Here is a 17,382-nt window from a genome sequence, read left to right as displayed (position 1 = left end):
AGAACTGAAGAATGATTGAACTGCACTGACTGCATATCTTAAAATACACAGAGCAAATGCTACCATGAGTCAGCCAAGATCAAGCCCCGCTCCAGAATGCAGACTGTTCATCATTGCTCCAGAAACCAGGGAAAAGACCAGATCTGGGACTTCAGGCACTAGGGATGGATTATATGTGGAGAGTTGAAGAACTACAGAATGTACTCTTACATAATGGCTAAGGTTTCTCCGCTGATAAATGCCAACTTTCCAGTGGACCATGGAAAATTGTCTATTTTGGGCCTCTCTGTGGGAGGCCATGGAGCTCTTACTCATGTTGTGAAGAATCCTGGAAAGTGCAAATCTATGGCAGCATTTGCTCCAGTTTGCAACCAGTTATCTGTTTTTGGAGGGTGGAGGTGCGGATGGGGCAAAAATCTCTCAATGGATATTTGAAATCAGATCACAAAAATAAAAGGCTTATGGTGCTGCCATTCTTAGAAAGCTCTATTCAGGTTCTGGTTAGAGGTAATCAAGGAAATGATGTTGAAACATTTCAGCAACATAGCTACTTCCTTACACCAACTGTTTGTAGATTTCAAGAGGCTTATAATTACAGTTACTTTTCTTTGCAGTCTTCATTAATGACATCAGACTTCATGCAAAATACCTGAAGCAGGAAATATCAAGACACTGAAGTCTCCTCTGAATTATATATTAGAATAAGGGAAAATGCAGTTATTGTATTTGAAAATATGAGTTTTTGTGAACCTAAAATATCTTCATTCACAGTAGAATCATCTTCCAAATAAATGTACATAATACAAACAACAAAAAAAGTTCAAATGTATACTCATGGTTTTAGAAAGTGCATCAACCTTCAAAATGTTTGAATGACCCCATCCAGTTACTTAGGCTTTTCTACAGTTCCTTTGTTTATTTATTTACTTATTTTTATTGATTGAGATGGAGTTTTGCTCTTGTTGCCCAGGCTGGAGTGCAATGGTGCGATCTTGCTCACTGCAACCTCCGTCTCCTGGGTTCAAGCGATTCTCCTGCCTCAGCCTCCCAAGTAGCTGGGATTACAAGCATACACCACCATGCTCAGTTAATTTTTTAAAATATTTTTAGTAGAGATGAGGTTTCACCTTGTTGGCCAGGCTTGTTTTGAACTCTGGACCTCATGTGATCTGCCCGCCTTGACCTCCCGAAGCGTTAGGATTACAGGCGTGAGCCACTGCACCTGGCCTGCTTTATTTATTTATTTATTTATTTATTTATTTATTTATTTATTTATTTTTAGATGCAGATTCTCTCTCTGTCACCCAGGTTGGAGCGCAGTGGCGTGATCACAGCTCATTGCAGACTCAACCTCTAGGGCGTAAGTGATCCTCCCACCTCAGCCTCTGGAGTAGCTGGGACCACAGACACTGTGCCATTGCATCTTGCTATTTTTCTTTTTTTATCTTCTGAATCTCCCTCCGTTGCCCGGGCCAGTCTTGAACTCCTGGGTCCAAGCAGTCCTCCCACCTTGGCCTTCCAAAGTGCTGGGATTATAGGGATGAGCCACCTCGCCCAGCCAATTGCTTTTTTAAAATGTGGAGCAGATAGGTCTTACTTTACAGATTTCTTTGACACTTTTTTTAAAGTTGTAGTAAATTATTCACGATTTGGCTGAAGATGAGTGTTGTTGCATAATGAATTTTCGCTACTGCATATGTGAGAAGTAAGAAATTAATCACTTTTTTTCTTTTTTTTTTTTGAGACGGAGTCTCACTCTGTCACCAGACTGGAGTGCAAGTGGTGTGATCTCGGCTCACTGCAACCTCTGCCTCCCAGGTTCATGTGATTCTCCTGCCTCAGCCTCCTGAGTGACTGGGACTACAGACATGCACCACCACGCCCAGCTAATTTTTGTATTTTTAGTAGAGACAGGGTTTCACCATGTTGGCCAGGAGGGTCTTAAGCTCCTGACCTCGTGATCTGCCCGCCTCAGCCTCCCCAAGTGTTGGGATTATAGGTGTGAGCCACTGCACCTGGCCCATCTTTTTTTTTTTTTTTTTTTTTTTGTAGAGTCAACTTAGATTTAAGACCCCAGAATTTTTCTTCTTCATTAGGTCAGAAACTGGAAATATCAACTTTATTCCATTCTGTGCCATAGAATTCTCTCTCTTCCCAGATACTGCCCCTCTTCCCAGGCATTTTGCAGGGGTGCCATTGAATTTATTTCGTCACTGCTAGGAGAAATCCACAGAATTGTAGTTAGGTGGCTACTAAAGTTTCAAAAATGCAGAATTTTACCCATTAATGCTTTTATTCTTCTTAAAACATGAAATTAAAAAGGTAGCCTCACTAGACTCTTTCAATTTAAATTCAAGATTACTTTCAGCGAGATCCACCATGTGGTCATGGATGGTCGAGTTGAAAGATTTTGTTCCAGCCGGGCCCTGGTTCCATGGGCCAGTGATGCCTGCAGCCCGGCCAGCCATGCTCACCACCCCAGCACTGTGGGCTGTCTTGGTTCTGTCTGTCCTTACTGGCCACATAGCATATTCTGCCTTTCCTGCTGCCTGCTCCTGGGCCTGCCTGCACGTGAACATGGCTGTGGGGATCCATGGCTATCCCTACTTCTTTTGTCTCAGTCACTGTGCCTCCAGTTTGCCAAGCGTCCTGCTCTTATGAATCCCTGGAAAGTAGAAGCCTGGGGAAAGAGCCAACACCAAGGAGGGCCCCAGCTCCCTTCTTCACACCACCGTTCCACTCACTATTAACAGATTTGATGGGGCCCATAGAACTTCTGGAATGGTATGAGTGAACATATGCTCTCTCTAAAGCATAGAAAACCCAGCTGCTTCTGGTCTAGTACCATATGAGATCTTATTCAAAAGAATAGGAGTGGCTGGGCATGGTGGCTCATGCCTGTAATTCCAACACTTTGGGAGGTTGAGGCAGCAGGATCACTTGAGGCCAGGAGTTTGAGACCAGCCTGGGCAACAGAGTGAGACCTCGTCACTACAAAAATTAAAAAAATTAGCATAGTACATGCCAGTAGTCCTAGCTACTTGGGAGGCTGAAGTAAGAGGATTGCTTGGGCCCAGGAGTTCAAGGCTACTGTGAGCTATGATCCCACCATTGCACACTACCCAGGGTAACAGCATGAAACCCCATTAAAAAAAAAAAAAAAGGAAAGAAGGGAGGGAGGGAGGGAAAAAGGGAGGAAGGGAAGGAAGGAAGGCCAGGTGTGGTGGCTCATGCTTGTAATCCCAGCACTTTGGGAAGCCAAGACAGGTCGATCGATTGAGCCCAGCAGTTTGAGAATAGCCTGGCCAACATGGCAAAACTCCATCTCTACAAAAAATACAAAAATCAGCTGGGAGTGATGGCACACGCTTGTAGTCCCAGTTACTCGGGAGGCTGAGGAAGGAGGATTGCTTGAGCCTGGGAGGTAGAGATTGCAGTGAGCCAAGATTGCACCACTGCACTCCAGCCTGGGTGACAGAGTGAGACCTTGTCTCACAAATAAAATAAAATAAAAATTTAAAGACTTGAATAATTTTTTATTTATTATTTATTTATTTATTTATTTATTTATTTTGAGATGGAGTCTCTCTCTGTGGCCCAGGCTGGAGTACAGTGGCGCGATCTCAGCTCACTGAAAGCTCCGCCTCCCAGGTTCACACCATTCTCCCGCCTCAGCCTCCCGAATAGCTGGGACTACAGGCGCCCTCCACCACGCCTGGCTAATTTTTTTGTATTTTTAGTAGAGACGAGGTTTCACTGTGTTAGCCAGGATGGTCTCAATCTCCTGACCTTGTGATCCACCCGTCTTGGCTTCCCAAAGTGCTGGGATTACAGGCGTGAGCCACCGCGCCCGGCCAAGGCTTGAATAAATTTTAAGAGAAAGAAAGAGAAAGGAAGGGAGGGGGAGGGAGGGGAGGAGAGAAGAAGGGAAGGGAAGCGGAGGGAAGGGGAGGGGAGGGGAGGGAGAGAAGGAAGGAAGGAAGGAAGGAAGGAAGGAAGGAAGGAAGGAAGGAAGGAAGGAAGGTAGGGAGGGCAGGATGGCAGAAGCTAATTAAGATATAGTTGACAAATAAAAATTATATACAGACACTCCTTGATTTACAGTGAGGCTATGTCCCAATAAACCCACCGTAAGTTGAAAATATTGTGAATGGAGAATGCATTGAATACCCCGGATAAACCTATGGTGAAGTCAAACATCCTAAGTCAGGACTATCTGTGTATTTACCCAAAGTGTACAATGTGATGTTTCTACATATGCATACATTGTGAAATGGTTACATCAAGCTAGTGAACATACCCATACCTCACATACTTACTTTTTGTTGTGGGGACATTGAAGATGTACCTTCTTAGCAATTTGCAAGTATATAATACACTATTATTAACTGTGGTCACCATGCTACACAATACATCTCCAGAACTTGCTCCTCCTCTCTAACTGAAACTTTGTACCCTTTGACCAACATCTCTCCACGCCCCACTCTGGCCCCTGGCAACCACCATTCTACTCTCTGCTTCTGAGTTCAACCTTTTGAGATTCCATAAACTGAGTCTTTATTGTAGCCTCAGATATTTTTGCGTGAGCACTGATGAGATGACTACCCCAGAGCCTGCATGGTGTAATCAAAGTGTGCATGCTGATACATTTCCTTAATTCAGGAATTTCCCCCGTGTGATCAAGTTCTCATGTCGGCAGCTGAGAAAGCCACTGACAGCTGGGGAGCTATTTTATCCTTTAGTCACAAGATGATAGAGATAATCTTGGATGGGAAGTGTGGGGGAGAGTAGGAGGAGAATGCTCGTTGCTCTGACCAGAATTGGTAAGGGGGCTCCTAGAGCTTCCTTTCCTGTAGACTCAGCATCTAAATAACTCATGATGTTATCCCGTACATTCAATGAGAAACAACTGCATCAGAGCAACAAAACACTTGAGGTATCAGAAAGAAGGATCAGGTTTTAAAAAATCAGCCTTATTGTTATTTTTAAGGATCATTGCAAAAATATTTCATCCAGATTGCACTGTTGCCAAAAACTGAGGAACCCGTAACACTCTAATAGAGTACTGTTTTTCAAGCATGAGGTCTGGCCAGGACAGTTACTCAAAGTTAATCCCTCTTGTTTTGGTCATCAACAAAACAATGACTGTGGAACTAAAACAGGCAGAAACTTGGTTATCTAGAGTTGGTCTTTGTAAAACGTTTGTACGTACCCTGACTAGGAATCTCCCTGATCGCAGGGAGAGTTTCTGTTTCAGAATTTTCTACTTGCTGTCTTAGAGATTCCATGGAATTACAGATTAATCCATTCTTTATTTTGTATATTTTAAACATTATAAATACTCTGTATTTAATGGTACTAGGTATATAATATGCACAATATATACAATATCCAATTCATAATACACCACTGACTTTCATTTATTGTTTAAAATTGCTTTTGGACAATCAAAGTTTCTTCTAGGCAATGCATATTTTCCCTATTTTTTCCTAAGTGTTATGTGTCACAATATTCAGTTTGAGTGACATTTATTGAGAGCCTTCTATGTGCCAGGTGTGTGACATTTGGGCATTTGTTTCACTTCAAAGGGGGCTGTTAATTTCGGCTAAGTTCTGGGCAGCCTTCTCTACACCTCTCAGTTTTCTTTCTTTGCCCTTGCCCGCTGCCCCATTTCTAGCAATAGTGTAAAAACTTACGTTCTGCCATGATTAAATGAGAGGGGCAGGATTCCACTCAATAGTCTCAATTTTATCTTTAAAATTGAAATCTAATTTTTTTTTTTTTTTTTTTTAACGGAGTCTCGCTCTGTAGACTAGGCCCAGGCCAGAGTGCAATGGCATGATCTCTGCTCACTGCAACCTCTGCCTCCTGGGATCACAGAATTCTCCTGCCTCAGCCTCCCAAGTAGCTATGATTACAGGCACCTGCCACCATGCCTAGCTTATTTTTGTATTTTTAGTAGAAATGGAGTTTCGCCATGTTGGCCAGGCTGGTCTCAAACTCCTGGCCTCAGGTGATCCACCTGCCTCGGCCTCCCAAAGTGCTGGGATTACAGGCGTGAGCCACCACGCCCGGCCTGAAATCTAATTCTTGATTACAACTATAGATTATGGCTTCTCTTTTAACTTACAACTACAAAATACACCACATAGAAGAGATATGAAGAGAAATGAAAGAATACACAAATACATGCTGTTAGGATGATGTGATATTTTTATCTGTTCTATATTTTCATTAAAGATTCTATGGAGAATAAATAAACTTGCTTTCTTACTCATAAAACCTAACCATTGGCCTCAGGCAATTTCACCCTCTGAAGCCTTCTTTATATTCAGAGTACAAGTGTTAAATATCATATTCGTAGCTTTTTCTGGGTTCAAGTCGGCCTACAGGTCTCTTACATTCTCTCGAATAATTTCTCTTCCTCAGACTGTCTCTAAACTTTGACGTCTGGCTTTTCTCTTATTAATTCTGCTATCAAAACCATTACCGTATTTCTTCTCAATAACTGGGATTTTTATAAAAACGTGTTCAATGCTTTTGGCAATCGTTTTATTTCCCACACTGTTTAAGATAAACTTGCCAGCCGGGCGCGGTGGCTCACGCCTGTAATTCCAGCGCTTTGGGAGGTCGAGGCGGGCGGATCATGAAATCAGGAGATCAACACCATCCTGGCTAACACAGTGAAACCCCGTCTCTACTAAAAATACAAAAAATTAGCCGGGCGTGGTGTTGGGCACCTGTAGTCCAGGAGGCTGAGGAAGGAGCATGGTGTGAACCCAGGAGGCGGAGCTTCCAGTGAGCCGAGATGGTGCCACTGCACTCCAGCCTGGGTGACAGAGCGAGACTCCGTCTCAAAACAAAACAAAACAAAACAAAAAGATAAACTTGCCTATTTCTCTATAAGTCCCAACTTTAAATCTGGATTTGTTTCATTAAGCAAACTAATAAAACTGTTGACTGACCACTGATTGCATATCATGTACGAACTGTCCTTGTTCAGGAACACTAAGTATAGCTGTGCTGGTGGCTTACGGATGATATTTGCTAACATGTAACAAGAGGAAGACACACTGGGAGCAGCCCTTTCCTTAGGATTGAGTAATGACGTAAAAGACATTTGAGATATCTATGACCTTGCTTTTAGGCATTTACAGATCGGTAGGGAACCCTTAAGAAACAGAAAACAGAAGAAATTTAAGGTAGTAATTTATTTCTAATTTAACGAATAGACTGTAAATTTCAAAGGTATTTAAGGAAGAAAGAGATGAAAGTGGACTGAAGCATTCAGGTACAGTTCTAAAAGTCAGTGGCATTTAAAAAAGATGATTATGTTTGTTAAGATCAGTGGTCTTATCTATTTTTAGTTACATAAATTTTTTATGTGGGGACAATCTTATCCACAAGGTAGATTATTAGAGACACACACAGTGGTTTGAGTGGTGTCAGGCACCTCCTTCCTCTTCTCAAATACCTTCTTCTAACCGACCCCAACTTCACTGCCTGAAAATTGAGTTAAGGCACGGCTATCATAAGATGGTCTTTCAAAAAGGAAGATATTCCCGAAAGGCTAAACATACCAAACACGATCTATCCAGATGATTCTGATGAATGAGGCTGTTCGTGCCTCAGCTCAAACAGTTTAAGACAGGCCCTCAGGAGAAGATTTGGAGAAGAGACCACAGAAGCCGGGATGCCATCTGATACAGCAGCCTGTGGTTTTGCTTTCTTTGGTTCAGTTATCCATGGTCATCTGCAGTCTGAAGATATTAAATGGAAGATTCCATAAATACACAATTTTAAATTTCAAACTGTGCTCCATTCTGAGTAGGGTGATGAAATCTCAAGCCATCCTGTTCCATCCTGTCCATTTGTGAATCATCCCTTTGCCCAGTATATTTATGCTGTTTAACAAGCTTGTCCAACTTGGGGCCTGTGAGCCACACGTGGCCTAGGATGCCTTTGAACGTGGCCCAACACACAAATTCGTAAACTTTCTTGAAGTATTATTTTTTATATATATTTTTTTTTTTTTTTTTTTTTAGCTCATCAGCTATCATTAGTATTTTATGTGTGGCCCAAGACAATTCTTCTTCTTCTACTGTGGCCCAGGGAAACCAAAAGATTGGATACCCCTGCTGTCCAGGTTATCTGCCTGTTGACATCATCGGCTCCTGCATCCAACCATAGCCATGGCAATGACTCCATGATCCAGTGTCACTGATATGGTTTGGATCTGTGTTCCTACCCAAATCTCATGTTGAATTGTTATCCCCAATGCTGGAGGTGGGGTTTGGTGGGAGGCGATTGGAGCATGAGGGCAGTTTCACATGGTTTGGCACCATCCTCCCTTGGTGCTGTCCTTGTGATAGTGAGTTCTCGTGAGATCTGGTTGTTTAAAAGTGTGTGGCACCTCCCCCTTCCCCTTGCTCCGGCTCCTGCCACTTAGGATGCCTCACTCTTCCTTTGCCTTCCACCATGATTGAAAGCTCCCTGAGTCCTCCCTAGAAGCAGAAGCTGCTATGCTTCCTGTACAGCCTGCAGAACCATAAGACAATTAAACCTCATTTTTAAATAAATTACCCAGTCTTGGGCATTTGTTTACAGCAATGCAAGAATAAACTGATAAAATCACCCAAAGCAGATGACTCGTCTTCTGACATAATCATCAGAAGATGAATAGCAACCTAAAGCGCCATCACAATGCCTACGTCATTCACCTCAGCTCATTAAATCCCACAGGCATTTTATCATCTCACATCACCACAAGAAGAAGAAGGGCGAGCATAGTACAATGAGATATTTGAAGAGAGGGAGAACGACTACATTCACATAACTTTTACAACATTATATTGTTATAATGTTCTATTTTATTATTGTTATCATTGATCTCTTACTGTACCTAATTTATAAATTCAACTTATCATAGGTACATATGTATAGGAAAAAACATACTTTATAGAGGTTTCAATATGAATCTGTGGTTTCAGGAATCCACTGGGGGTCTTTGAACATATCCCTTGTGGATACAGGGGAACTACTGTACTATATAAGCTTTATAGACAATGAATTTTGAGGTCCTGGGTCACCTCCTCTGTTGAGATTCTAGCAAAGTCCCTTATATAAAAGAGTTCATTAAAAAGTTGTATTTTGTATAAACAAAGGTAAAAGAGCAGTAGAATCATTCTAACCATAGGTTTCTCCTTTTTCCCCTGAGTCTACTGTGTTATCAGCCCCTGAGTTCAGCCTTGGCTGTTGCAATTGGAGTGTAATCCATGAAGACAAACTCAGTGCAGCGGAGGTGGCTAACAATGCAAGGACAAGGCACAAGGTGGAAGAAGAGACCAGAATACTTTTAGCAATGACAAGGAAGGAGACATCAACTCAAAATAAATATACAGGGCAAAGGAGATGATGGGAGACATTTTGAGACAGAGGGGAGAAAAGTTGAAGGAGTAAAAGTTAACACAGTTATCAGCCTCCTTGTTTAGCACATCATGAGATCATCAGCTAATGAGACAGGCAGGTTTGGGCTGGAATCTCCAGGGAAACTGAAAAGAGTTTAAAAAGCCCAGCTACTGTCCTCTTCTTTCCAATTCCACTACCTTCTGACCTAATCCTGTGAAAGAAAATGTTATCAACAAATACGTAGTCAATGATCTTCATGTGTCTGGCCTGAGAAAACAGCCATTAACCAAACAGACCTAATCCCTACTTTATTGGAATGTATAGGTCTAGTTGGAAAATATGGACAATAAGTATCAAAGAGTTGTGAGGAAGAAGCGTTCACTGGGGGCTAGTCCTTCTGGGGAGACATCGTATAGCAGACCGATGCTATGACAGACAGGGCTAGTTAAGGGAAGAGTTCAGGCTTCAAGTTGAGACTCATTACTTTCCCCTCCAGACTAGCTAATTATTTCTTAGTGGATTTCCCGGCCTCCTGTCTCTTTCCAGTCCTATATGCCACCACCAAATTAATGATTGTTATCATGATTATGCTCAAAAATGGTCAATAGTCCCCCAGTGCCTACTATTTAGGCTTCAAACATTTTAGGCTAAGATTGAAGGCATCTACCAGCCAGGGCCTAACCTTCCTTCCATACCTGGCTTCCACAACCCTCCATTCCAGCTAAACTCACAGACTGTCCTTCATACATGCCATCCTTTATTACCTCTCCACTTTTGTCCCTGCCCATCATCTTGAGGGTTTTTCCTCCACGATCCACTCTTAATGTCTCATTTCCTCATGAAGACTCAACTCTCATGCCCATCAGAAAGTGTTCTCTGATTCCCAGTCTAGAAGCAACCTCTCTCTCATCTGAACATCCATGGAAATTTGTTAATACCTCTTTTAGAATTTTTTTAATGACATTCCTTGAACTGTGGTTATTTTTATACTCTTCACATCTTCCTATTATATTATCAACCTAAAGACAGGATTTGTGGCTCATCCACTCTTACACTCCATAATACTTTATACTCCAATAAAAAATAGATTTAGCTAAGGAAATACTCTGCTAATGTTTGTTGAAGTTAGTGCTAAAAAAAAAAAAAAGTCATATCGAATGGACGTTTGGAACTTCCCTGTGATCCTGCACACATTGATTCTTATGGATATATATTTTTTTTCTGCATTTCTGGAACACAAATGTTCTAAATGCATACATACTTCATCCATCCATCCATTCATTATTTAATATACGCATGTTGAATGCTGGCCATATGCAAGGTATCCACAGGATAGGGAGGGTGCTGGCTCTGGCTTTATGCAGTGTACGCACTCATTGATCAATGTTTCTGTCATTTTCTTTCCCTTCTTTCCAGACAAAAGGAAGCAAAGACTCGCTGCACCTCATTACTGTCAGCAGAGAGCAATGTGTAATTGGAATGACCTTTGTATAAGTGGTGACCTATGGGGTCAGAATAAGCCTTATAATGTACAGAACCAAATTATGTGCAATTTTAAAATCGACAGAGAATATTGGCCTTTTAGAAATTCATCTCATATTTATTGTTTGGAGATTTTACTTTCAGAAGATGTCAATTACATTTCCCCTCTTTTTTTCTCTTCTCTGCAATTATTTTCCTGGCATTCATTCAATAAAGAGCTTCAAGTCACTTTTTTAGATTGAAATCAACTTTGATGAAAATTGAAAATCAATGCTTTCCTTCTAATGACGTTAAGAGAAAAGCCTCCAATTTTGTAATTATAATCAATATATAAAGGGGAAGTGGCCGCAAATACACTGAACATCTTAAGAAGTCGAGTGGGTTTGGTTACTTTAATTTTTAAATAATCAGGACATTTTAAAAGTTGCTGTTTATAAAATACTTTTTAAAAATGTTACTACACGCACTATGAGTGCACCCAGTCTTGATGCCTCGTTAAAGCGTTAGCTGTCTAGCTCCTCCTCCGTGAGCCTTTCTCCTCATACTGGGTCTGGGGACACACATGCCGTCTCTTTATTTCTGAGGATCCGTTACCCATTTCTCTGCACAAGTCTTCGGGGATCCGATCTATCTGTGCCTCCTTCAGCCAGGAGCCTCCGGATCTTTCCAGACTTCTTTGCAGTACTGCCTCATGTACTGAATCCATTTCTCTCATAGCCTGGCGCTTGGCAGGCAGGCTGGCGTTCCCTGGCTCTGCCTTCCCCATCTCCCTGTCTTTTCTCCCACGGCCCATCTGCCCCTCCTTTCCTCCACCCCCTTCTCCTCTCTGCTCCCCTTTATTTCCACTCCCCACCCGCGTGGCTTTGCCCTCCCTCTCCCCCCTCAGCTCGTCTGTATTTGGAGCTCCGGAAGCTGCCGGCGACTCTCCCCTGGAGCAGCGTGACTGACACCGGCTCCTATTCAGCTGGGAGGAGGGAGAGGGGAGGAGAAGGGGAGGGCCGCGGGAGGAGGGTGCGAGTGGCCGACCACGGATTTGCATTGCCGAGGACTGGACCCCAGGGCAGCGAAGCAGGTAATCCTGCAGCGGTCGAGGCCAGGCGAGGCGGGGAGGGGTCGGGGTGCAGGTGCGGGGGGCGCCTGGCGGCGGGCGCTGGCAAGTTGCGTCCGATGGGTAGGGTGGAGAAGCGGCCGGTACGCGGTGGCCGTGGCGGTGGCGGCAGCGCGCGGGGAATAAAGGCGGCGCGGGCGCGGGGGTCGGGGCGCGGGGCGCGGGGACCGGGGCGGGGGGACCGGGATGCGGGCGCGGGCGCACTCCCATCTGGGTCAGCGGAGCGGCGCGCCCTGCCCCCGCCTCCCCAGCTCCGGCGTCCTGGCCGCTCGGAAGGCGGGGTGCGGGCGGGAGCGGCCCGGGGTTGGCGGGCGGCCGCGGCCTCCCCACCCAGCGCCACCGCCCGCCCCGCCGCTCTAACTTTGGGGGGTCTCGTCCGCCCGGCTGTGAGTCTTCCAGGGGGGTGGGGTGGGAGTCGTTGCGCCGGCTCTGACCAGAGCCACCTCGATCAGAAAGTGCTGGAAAGAAACAGACCTGGCTTCCCCTCTGCAGAACCTGACTTGAGGCGATGAGTCACTTCTGAAAAATGCAGAGGCAACTGAGACTGGGGGAACGGCTCGGAAAAACGGCACCCGCCGCTGGCTCTCTGACTGCTTTGGGTAGAGGGGTGTTCATGGAAGTAGCCAGCCTATCATCACTTTTAGGGCCAAAAATCAACCTGCAGATGGCCTTTTCTTTATTCTCATCAGAGTGGTGTTCGCTGCAAGTTGTAGCAATATTTGAATGGATGCATTCTTAAAAATGAGTATGTATGGATTACTGCATTTAGGAAATTGAACCAGGACTAGGTCCAAACAGCCAGAGTGGAGATGAACACTTGGTAAGAAGATCTAGGGCCTTTGGTTTTATAGTCATGGAAATACAGAAGCTTCTGGGACTTGAGCACTGTAGTTTACTGAGTACTCCTGTTTCTTTACTGCTTCTGTAGATTTCATTTAAGCAATGTTCCTTAGAATTCTTGGTAAACTATCTAAGCCCACTTAGTGTAAAATTACAACCGTAGAGTGAACTTTAGAGAATTGGATTGATCGTTACTAGCGTCTAATTAGACTGCAAGCCTCTCGAGAGCAAGGATGGGTTGTTTGGTAGTTCCTACAGCACCAAACAGTATTTGGCTCACAGCATGTGATAGATGGACAATAAAAGTGTGTAAAATAGTTAATTCAGTACCTTAAGTGTAGATGGAGCATGACTTCTTGAATATACTGCATATTTTGCAAGGAAAGGCGACTTCTTCTTGAATGCCGACATTTAAAAAAATTCTTAATAACATTACAATAGAAGTCAATAAATACTTCTTAAGGATAAAGAGAAAAAGAAGTTACCTATCAGGAATCAGGAAAGTGATTATCAAGGTGGTCTTTGCTAGTAGGAAGTAGGTTTTTGTTCCCCATCGTTAATGTGAGAAGTAATTTAATTTGTTGATACAGGATAGGGTTTCGTAAACCTTTGAGTTAAGAGCTAGATAGTAAACACGTAGGTTGTGCAAGCTGTATAGTCTCTTTAGCAACTACTCAGTTCCACGGTTATAGTTTGAAAGCAGCTAAAGACAATACCTGTAGGTTGTGTTTCACTTTATTTACAGACATTGAACCTTGAACTTTTAACCAGTAACAAAATATTCGGTTTTTTTCCAGGCATTAAAAAATGTAAAAACTATTCTTAGCTTGAGGGAGGAGCAGAAAACACAAGAGAGAGGGGAATGGATTTGTCCTTCTAGTAGTAGTTTGCTACTCCCACTGCTTGACTCTGTGCTAGAATCAGGAGAGGAACCTTTTGAAAGGATTAATGGGCCACATTCTCTTGAGTGCCTGTTACAGCTTGGTAGTTAAGTTAAATACCCTCCAGAAAAGCATTAACTTATTTTGAGCATTATGGTGTTTTGTTTTGTTTTGAATATTTCCTAACATCTTTATGCATGAGGTTTGTTTTGTTTTTAATTTATTATGTAACATTTTATACATAAAAATAATATGCTAAGTCTAGGTAAGTTATGAACATTATAGTCAACTGCACAACTGTGAACCCATCACTAGGTTTATAAACTAGGGCTTAAGAACTAGACAGTTGTGAAAAGATAGCTCATAGAATGGGAGGAAATATTTAGGAATCGTGTATCTGATAAGGGACTTGTATCCACAACATATAAAGAGTTCTTACAGCTCAATAATAAAAAGAAAAATAATCCAATTTAAAAATGGGCAAAGGATCTGACTAGCTATCTACCGAGAAGATATACAAATGGCTAATAAACCCATGAAAAGATGCTCAACATCATTATTCATCAGGGGAATGCAAATCAAAACCATGATGGGATACCACTTTATACTCACGAGCATGGCTATAATCAAAAAGTCAGATAATAACAAATGCTGGTGAAGATGTGGAGGAATTGGAACCTTTGTACACTGCTGATGGGAATATAAGATGGTGCCCTCACTTTGGAAAAGTTTGGCAGTTCTTCAAATTAAACATAGAGCTACCGTATGACCTAGCAATTCCATTGTGAATATATGTCCAGGAGAAATTAAAACATATGCTCACAAAAAAACCTGTACACAGATGTTGACAGCAACACTATTCGTAATAACCAAGAGGTGGAAACAAACCAAATGACTATCAGTTGATGAATGGGTAAATAAAAGGTGGTATATCCATTCAGTGAGATATCATTTGGCCATAAAAAGGAGTGGAGTACGGATGCAAGCTACGACATGGATGAATCTTGAAAACATTATGCTAAGTGAAAGAAGCCAGTCAAAATATCACGTACTGTATGATCTAGTCATATGAAAACATCCAGACCAAGGAAATGTATAGAGCTGGAAAGTAGATTTTTTTGTTGCTTAGGGCTGAAGGGGTTGGAGGTGGGTTGGGTAGGGAAGTGATAGATAAAGGTCACAGGGTTTCCTTTTTAAGCTGAAACATGAAAATATCCTCTAATTGACTGTAGTGATAGTTGCACATATCTGTAAATACACTAAAAACCATTGATTTGTACACCTTAAATGGGTGAATTCTGTGGTATGTAAATTACATCTCAATAAAATTGTTAAAGAAAATAAACAGAAGACTGGGGGAGGAAGTACTAGATTGTTAGCATCCTGTTGCATCTTTGTTTTTCCTCTGTGCCTGCTCTCATGTCCCTCCCAACCCTGAATTTTGTGTTAATCATTCCCTGGTTTATTGTAAAACAGTTTTATCACATGTATGTATTCCGAAACAATAGTGTTTAGGTGTGTTTTTTGATTTATAAAAAAAGGTATTTATAATCTCACATTCTTTCTTGAGATGGAATCTGTCGCCCAGACTGGAATGGAGTGGCACAGTCTCAGCTCACTGCAACTTCCGCCTCTCAGGTTCAGGCGATTGTCCTGCCTCAGCCTCCTGAGTAGCTGGGATTACAAGCACATGCCACCACACCTGGCTAATTTTTGTGTTTTTAGTAGAGAAGAGGTTTCACCACGTTGGCCAGGCTGGTCTCAAACTCCTGACCTCAGGTAATCTGCCCTTCTCGGCCTCCCAAAGTACTGGGATTACAAGCGTGAGCCACGGCACCCAGCCTGACCTCGCATTCTTAAAATTCAACATTAGGTCATTAAGAATTACCCACATTGGGCCGGGCGTGGTGGCTCACTCCTGTAATCCCAACACTTTGGGAGGCCGAGGCAGGCGGATCACGATGTCAGGAGATTGAGACCATCCTGGCTAACACGGTGAAACCCCGTCTCTACTAAAAAGTACAAAAAATTAGCCGGGCGTGGTGGCAGGCGCCTATAGTCCCAGCTACTCTGGAGGCTGAGGCAGGACAATCGCCTGAACCTGAGAGGCGGAAGTTGCAGTGAGCTGAGACTGTGCCACTCCATTCCAGTCTGGGCGACAGATTCCATCTCAAGAAAGAATGCGAGATTATAAATACCTTTTTTTATAAATCAAAAAACACACCTAAACACTATTGTTTCGGAATACATACATGTGATAAAACTGTTTTACAATAAACCAGGAGAATGGTGTGAACCCAGGAAGCGGAGCTTGCAGTGAGCGGAGATGGCGCCACTGCACTCCAACCCGGGCGACAGAGCGAGACTCCATATCAAAAAGAAAAGAATTACCCATGTTGTTGCATGTAGGTATGTAATATTTCTTGGCAAATATTCCATGATTTATTTCACCATTCTCGTTGACAGGCATTTGGGTTGCTTCCCATGTTTTGCTATTACAAAGAATGCTGCTTTGGAGACTTTTTTCCATGTGTCTTGGCACATATGCGCAAGAGCTCTTTGGTGTGAATGTGCCATGTATTTTAATGGCAAAACAACAACAACAAAAAAACCTGATTCTCCTTTGACTTACACATTGATGGCATGTAACCACTTACTCATTTCCCCAAACCAAGATAAAATGACTAGATCTGACATTGTGACTTCTCATCCTATTTACATTCTAGTTGTAAATGTATTTCCCAATGTTTTGAGAAGTGTGGAAAATCTAAAATTTCACAGCTGAATTTCACAGCAGAACCTTTTAACCCGGTCACTCATGGGCATCTTCATCTCCTTATATCACCTGGGTTTAGGATGGGAGGGAGGACAACTTTATTATTACATCAAAGGAACATTAATCAAAGTACATGAGTGGTTACTAAACCTCACTAAAAGTTGCCTTGTATTGTATATCCTGCTGGGTGGTCTAGTATTTCCGATATGATTTAGTTAGGTAATTCTGGTAACAGTGAGCCTTGGGCAGATCTAGATCTGTCGTTGACTTAGGCTGTGAGCTTTTGCCGTTCATTCAGGATATTTCTCCTTCAACTTAGAAGGGGGAAAGCACCTTAAAGTCTGAACAAATCTTTATGATTGAACTTAGAAGGGGGAAAGCACCTTAAAGTCTGAACAAATCTTTATGAGTAATTTTAAAATTGCTGCTAACTGGAGACGGAGTCTCGCTCTGTCGCCCAGGCTGGAGTGCAGTGGCCGGATCTCAGCTCACTGCAAGCTCCGCCTCCCAGGTTCATGCCATTCTCCTGCCTCAGCCTCCCGAGTAGCTGGGACTACAGGCGCCCGCCACCTCGCCCGGCTAGTTTTTTGTATTTTTTAGTAGAGACAGGGTTTCACTGGGTTAGCCAGGATGGTCTCAATCTCCTGACCTCATGATCCGCCCGTCTTGGCCTCCCAAAGTGCTAGGATTACAGGCTTGAGCCACCGCGCCCGGCCTGTTTTAAACTTTTTTTTTGAGACGGAGTCTCACTGTGTTGCCCAGGCTGGGGTGCAGTGGCACAATCTCAGCTCACTGCAAGCTCCGCCTCCTGGGTTAACGCCATTCTCCTGCCTGAGCCTCCCAAGTAGCCGGGATTACAGGCGCCCGCCACCACGCCCAGCTAATTT

The 17,382-nt window shown here is 43.1% G+C and overlaps 1 protein-coding gene across 2 annotated transcripts in view; it reads left to right on the top strand.

Annotated features, from left to right (window-relative positions):
* Positions 1 to 11,810: 11,810 nt before the first annotated feature.
* Positions 11,811 to 17,382, top strand: part of CAP2 (cyclase associated actin cytoskeleton regulatory protein 2) — a 166,600-nt gene continuing 161,028 nt past the window's right edge. For both annotated transcript variants that reach the window (XM_045390542.2, XM_005553965.4), the window contains exon 1: positions 11,811 to 11,962. The gene's annotated coding sequence lies outside the window, so the exon portion shown is untranslated. The remainder of the gene's footprint in view (positions 11,963 to 17,382) is intronic.

This window comes from Macaca fascicularis, chromosome 4 (assembly GCF_037993035.2).
Source record: "Macaca fascicularis isolate 582-1 chromosome 4, T2T-MFA8v1.1".
Classification (NCBI taxonomy): Eukaryota; Metazoa; Chordata; class Mammalia; order Primates; family Cercopithecidae; genus Macaca; species Macaca fascicularis.
This window is presented reverse-complemented; position numbering and strand designations above follow the sequence as displayed.